A 6,906-nucleotide genomic window follows, 5' to 3' on the forward strand; every position below is an offset into this window, starting at 1 on the left:
CATCTCTACACAAAAATGTTTAATGAATTAGCTTAGTGTGATGGCACATGCCTGTATTCCCAGCTACTCAGGAGGCAGAGGCAGAAGGACAGCTTGAGCCCAGGAATTCAAGGCTGCAGTGAACTATGATGGTGCCACTGCACTCAAGTCTGGGTGAGAGTAAGGCTCTGTGCCCCCAGGTCCGAACAGAAGAAAAAGGAATTTAGGCAGGAAACTTTTCTATTGCTCTTAAAAGTAATAAGGCCTAGAAATGTAGAGGATGAGGTCAGGCATAAAGGCTCATGCCTGTAACCCCAACACTTTGGGAGGCTGAGGCAGGTGGATCACTTTAGCCCAGGAGTTCAAGACCAGCCTTTGTAACAGGGCAAAACCCTGTCTCTGCGAAAAAGAAAAAGCAAAATTTAGTCAGATGTGGTGGCACATGCCTATAGCCCCAGTGACTTGGGGCGCTGGGGTGGGTGAATCACTTGAGCTCAGGAGGCGGAGGCTGCAGTGACCCAAGATCACACCACTGCATTCCAGCCTGGGCAACAGAGTGAGACCTTGTCTCAAAAAAAAAAGAAAATGTAGAGGATGATATGACTCATGTTTTTTCAGGGGTTTCAAGTATGTATCAAGGCTAGACTAGATAACTTGACTCTGGAATTTGCTAGGAATGTAGATATGCTGTCTTCCTAACTGAATAGCCTTATTATTCACATACCAAAACTGAAACTGGGATAAGCAAATCTGACAATAAGCCCTGTCACCCAGACCTTTCCTTTCCTAATTTGTAGCTTCCATTTGTGTAATCAGGCCTAAAATCCCTTTTTCGAATAGGTATACAGCAGAAAAGCAAACATTCAAAGCAGTACAGAGTAAGAATTTAACATATAATACGTAAGAGCAGAGTTTCTTAACTCAGCACTACTGACATTTTGAACCAGATACTTCTCTGTTGGGCAGGACTGTCCTGGCCATTATGGGCTGTTTCGTAGCACCTCCTGGTTTATACTCATTAGATGTCAGTAGCTCATCCCCCATCTACCACTCATGATAATCAAAAATCTCTTCAAACATTGCCTAAAGTTTCCTGGGAAACAATTGTTTCCAGTTAAGAACCACTGCTTTACAGAATTGTGATAAAACTCTATCATAACGGAAAGATAAAATAATAGTACGAGTAGGATTATGTAGTCTACAATTTTCTGGGATTACTCACAACCTCTTAGTATTTTTCCGATTTTAAAATTCTTGCTCTCACAGTTCCTATATATGTCTAAATATCCACAATCCTGTGATAATTTTTATATATTCCCCTCAAAAATATAACATTAAAAACTAACAATACTCTCAAAACTCTGGGTTTCTTCTGTACTCTCTCATAATTTATCCAAATGTACACTTCACTTCTCCATAAAAACTTTATTGTTAAGATTTCCCATCTCAGCATTCTTAATAACTTAAAATGAACAGACTTCTGACCAAGAAAGCAAATTAAACTTTCATTTCTCCATTAGAAAAAACAAAGCCAGGCCAGGCGCGGGTGGCTCACACCTGTAATTCCAACACTTTGGGAGGCCGAGGCGGGTGGATCACGAGGTCAAGAGATCGAGACCATCCTGGCCAACATTGTGAAACCCCACCTCTACTAAAAATACAAAAATTAGCTGGGCATGGTGGCACACGCCTGTAGTCCCAGCTACTCGGAAGGCTGAGGCAGGAGAATCACTTGAACCCAGGAGGCGGAGGTTGCAGTGAGCCGAGATCACGCCACTGCACTCCAGCCTGGGTGACAGTGCGAGACTCTGTCTCAAAAAAAAAAATAAAATAAAATAAAGAAAAGAAAAAAACAAAGCCAGACTAAGTAGAGAGAGCATGTTAAGTGTTTCCACATAGTTTTTTACTTCTAATGGTAAGTTTATCTGTGATTTAAATGCTAAAAGGCTAATTTAACCAATTTTAAGTGATCTCATATCTGCGATCAATATGAAATGTAATTAAGGTGAGAAAAACAGGTATTGGGTTTCTGTAATTAACTTGAGATTAACATTAACAAAATTCAGCTTTGGTATTTAAGACAGAAATGGGTAAGTTTATAAAACCATAATTTAATACTTACTAATTTTTGTCCTTCTATAAAAGTTTCCAGAGCAGCAGCATAGTTTTTTTAATGGTATTCACATATCCTGCATGAATATATTTAAAACAAATTAACACACACACAAGATCCGGAAAATAGCCTTCTTTCTAAATAAAAACATCTTAGTATTTTCTATTGTTGAAAGAAAAAATTTATTTTAAGTATATGTTAGTAAGCCAAGAGACTTTCTAAAATACTGTTAACATCTAGTACAATTTCCAGTAAAATTCAATTTTAGAACTTACTTCAGAAGGAATTTCACTTTAATTGTACATACTTGCTTATTCCAAAATATATACAAAGGAATTAAAGCAGTTTCTTACTTAAAGAATAAAGTTACAGTTATTAACAGAAACAAGATGGGATATAAAGCACATAGATACAGAGCTTTCACACCATTAAATGTAGCCTATTCAGCTTGGTTGAAGAATAGGCTGTCCTCTAGTCGGTTAAATATGGTAAATTCTAAATTTTAAATAAAAAAAGAACGTGAAATCCATCAGTTTCATCTATACCTTGCAGTTATTTCAATCACCGCTATTTTTAAATATATTAAGTATAGATCTCCATCACATACTATGGTTAACAAAATAATAGAACTATAACTTTATATTTAAAATTGAATCATATCTCTGCTATAAATACAGAATTTTACTACTTATAAAGCTTACACTGAACTCATTCAACAAATTACATGTCTCCTATTTACAGTCCAAGCTCGACAAAAAGAGTAGCTATTGCATACCCTTTTCTCAGCACATCAGTGGAATTATTTCGATTGAATTCGGGAGACTTCTTTGCATCAGCAACAGCAACTATGTAGAAAAAGATGGGTTTTGGGCTAGGCATGGTGGCTCACGGGTGTAATCCCAGCACTTTGGGAGGCCGAGGCAGGTGGATCACAAGGTCAAGAAATCGAAACCAGCCTAGCTAACACAGTGAAACTCCGTCTCTATTAAAAAAAATTAAAAATTAGCCAGATGTGGTGGCATGCGCCTGTAGTCCCAGCTCCTCAGGAGGCTGAGGCAGGAGAATCGCTTGAACCTGGGAGGCAGAGGTTGCAGTGAGCCAAGATTGCGCCACTGTACTCCAGCCTGGGCAACAGAGCGAGACTCCATCTCAAAAAAAAAAAAGAAAAAAAGAAAACGATGTTTTTTTGTCAGTTATTTACAGATTCTAGCAAATACACACAGAATACGGATCAGTTTTAGATTTCTAAGTTTTTGAGTTGACAGAAACGCCCAATGGTTTTAAATTAGGAAAAGCTAATCCAACACAGAATTCAAATAAATATTACTCTTGTACCTTCCTTTTGGCTTAACATTTAGCTTCCTTCTTAAAGCTCTTCCATCAGTGAATAAAGCTGTGTGACAAAATTCATCTCCTTTTCTCATTAGCATCATTTATGTAATTTGGCCAGGTGCAGTGGCTCCCGCCTGTAATCCCAGCACTCTGAGAGGCTGAGGTGGGCAGATCACCTGTGGTCAGGGGTTTGAGACCAGCCTGGCCAACATGGTGAAACCCCCTCTCTGCTAAAAATACAAAATTAGCCAGGCATGGTGGCATGCACCTGTAGTCCCAGCTACCTGGGCGGTTGAAGTAGGAGAATCACTTGAACCTAGGAGGCAGAGGCTGCAGTGAGATGAGATTGTGCCACTGCACTCCAGCCTAGGCAATAAGAGCAAAACTCCATCTAAAAAAAAAAAAAAGATATTCAGTCTTTCGCTATCCAGATTCTTCATCAGAATAATTTTTAAAGTTACACAGTACAGGAATACATTATTTTTTAATATAGATAGGGTCTTGCTATGTTGTCCAGGCTAGACTCGAACTCTTGGGCTCATGTGATCCTCCCGCTTTGGCCTCCCAAAGTGCTGGAATTACAGGCGTGAGCCACCATGCCACATTCTTTTTTGTAAAAAAATACAAAGAAGAGCATGTCATTTTAATACTCTGTCAAATAGTAAATGTGATACTATATCAGCCTACTCAATAACTATGAATGAAACCTATATACATTATCCACCCACTGAAGGAAGTGACATCCATAAAATTTAAATAGGTGTTGCTCAACATGTCTGTCACACTTGAGCTACTTTACCTTGTATGAACGAGCAACTCAAAAATCCTCAAAGACAACCTTTATTTTATTTGATTAATTGGTCATGGGTAAAATGTATAACTTATTAAAAAGGGGCAATATACCTTATAAGAAAAATTACCACAGTAATTCCCAAGAAGAATGTGACAATAAGCTCTTTGACGATAATATTGTGCATCATCTGGTTTCTGTTCCAAAGCCTTAGTCAGCTCCTACAAAAACAAACATGTTGAGTGTCACTAAAAGTTTTTTAAAAGCCATCAAATTCTAATTAAAACATAATTTTTAAACAAATAACTTATTATCAGAAACTATTTGGAGGAAAGATAACAGGGATGTAATCTTGGAGTTTTTCCTCATAAGAGGATCTCTCCGGTTTCTCGCGGTCCTGCTAAAACGCTGTCAACCTGGCGCTCCACCAGGGCCCGTTGGCTTCTCGGGAGGCGACCCAGGGAGTTCAGGGGGCGGGGAGGCTTTTACAAGAAGCGAAAGGACGGCCTCAGGGGTGGCTGGGAACAGCCTGGAATCAGCTGGAGGACATCAGCAGGACTGAGGAAAGGGCCACCACCAGCGTGAGCAAAGAGGGGAGAGGGCGGAACGCGGCGAACCGCCGCGCTCGAAGGCTGAGGCGGGGTCCCAGCGAGCGGGCGGCTGGGAAACAATGGCGCGAGCGTGACGTGGGCCCGGGGGCGTCGCGGCGGCGCGGAGGAAGGGGCTGCCGTGGGGCGGGGGCCGCACCGAGAGAGTTGGGAGGCGTGCGGCGTCCGCGAGCGCGCTGGCGGGGACTCGGCCTAAGGAGAGGGGCCTGGGGGCCATGGTCCCTGGGGGACCGGGGGCGGGGGCAAGCGGCGGCCGCTACCCTAGGTTCGCGTGCTCGGCCGCGCACCTCCCCACCCAGCTCCCCGCCCGCCCACGGGTCCCGCCGCACTCACCGGCGCCAGCTCACGACAACAACCCCAGCGCGCAACTGCCGCAGCCGCCTAGGTGCGCGCCCTCCCCGCCCCCGCCGCCGGGCACCGCCCCACGCCGCCCTCCAGCTCGCGCCCGCCCAGGGACCGGCGCGCTGTTCCGTCCCCCAGCTCCGCCGCAGAGCTCGGCGAAGCCGACGCTGCCTGACCGCGCTGCGTCTGTCTGTCCCGCGGGTCTGCAGGTCTTCAAACGACAGAACACCGGCTTTGCCCTTCTGAGGGTTTCCATCCGTTGGCATTCTGCCTGCGCCCCTCAGCCGGGCCCCGGGCTAACCTCTCCACTGTGTCTCATTCAGAAGAAGCTTTTCCTTGGGAGGAGAGGGCATCCTTTTTCCCAGTCACAGAATGTTTTGGTCTAATGGACCTTAAGGCCCCTCATGCGTCCACACCCCCATGGCACCCTCGAATCCCCTTGATGGCTAAAAATACCAGCTTTGAAGTTTGCCAGAACGAGTTCCAGTCCCAGTACCACCACTTACAAACTGTAACCTCTGGCGAGGTACCTGACCTCCTATACCCGGTGCCCACATTTGTAACACCAGGATAGGGAACAACAGTCCCCACATCAAAGGGTGTTGACGGGATGAAATCACACAATATAGGTGAGGCCCTCAGCAGGGTCCTGGCACACAGTAAGCACTCAAATTTTCACCCCACCACCAGCAACTCAGCAGGAAGACTCCACAAAAGCAGCCAGCTGTTTTTTTTTTTTTTTTTTTTTTTTTTTGAGTCGGAGTCTCGCTCTGTCGCCCAGACTGGAGTGCAGTGGCGCGATCTCGGCTCACTGCAAACTCCGCCTCCTGGGTTCACGCCATTCTCCTGCCTCAGCCTCCCGAGTAGCTGGGACTACCGGCGCCCACGCCCACGCCCACGCCCGGCTAATTTTTTTGTATTTTTAGTAGAGGCGGGGTTTCACCGTGTTAGCCAGGATGGTCTCGATCTCCTGACCTCGTGATCCGCCCGCCTCGGCCTCCCAAAGTGCTGGGATTACAGGCGTGAGCCACCGCGCCCGGCCTGCAGCCAGCTATTTCCAGAGGGCTGAATTCCTTGGTCCGGGCAGCTCTCACCAGTGAGAAAATGTGTCTAAACTTCCACTCTCAGAGCCCAAATTCGATGCCTTGGAGCCACAGAGAACAAACGTCTAATCTCTCTTGGACCTTTGACTTTTCAGATACTTTACTTATATCACCTCTGCCCAAGGTCTTCTCATTCCACATCAGTGTCTCCCGTTCCTTCCATTATTCCTCCTCTGCCCTGGTTTTGAAGGTCTTTATCCCTCTCATGTAAATGGTAGATTTGACTGTGATTTCTTTAGAATATGTCACCCAAGACTGAACCAAATGTTTGTGGTATCATCAGAGCAAAGCAGGACTATAGCTTCCTCCTTTTGGGACCTATCGCTTTGCACTCCTGCGATAAAGTTCTTGGCACTCACACTGTTGACTCATATTGGGCTTGCAGTCAACCAAAACCTCCGCGTCTTTTTAATAAGTGCTCCGCCAGAGCACTTAGATCTACCCCTTCTTGTGCTTCTCAGCCAACTTCGCTTCAGGTCAGCTGAGGATAGACCTTGGGCCCCTCACCTTCTAAATTTCTCAGGATATATGGAAAACAGGAATAGGGGTTGGAAGCTAGCAGAACACAATCTTTAAACCAAGTGCATTTGAAAAAAGGCCAGGGTGGCAGGACGTGGTGGCTCACACCTGTAATCCCAT

Source organism: Nomascus leucogenys, chromosome 8 (assembly GCF_006542625.1).
Source record: "Nomascus leucogenys isolate Asia chromosome 8, Asia_NLE_v1, whole genome shotgun sequence".
Lineage (NCBI taxonomy): Eukaryota > Metazoa > Chordata > Mammalia > Primates > Hylobatidae > Nomascus > Nomascus leucogenys.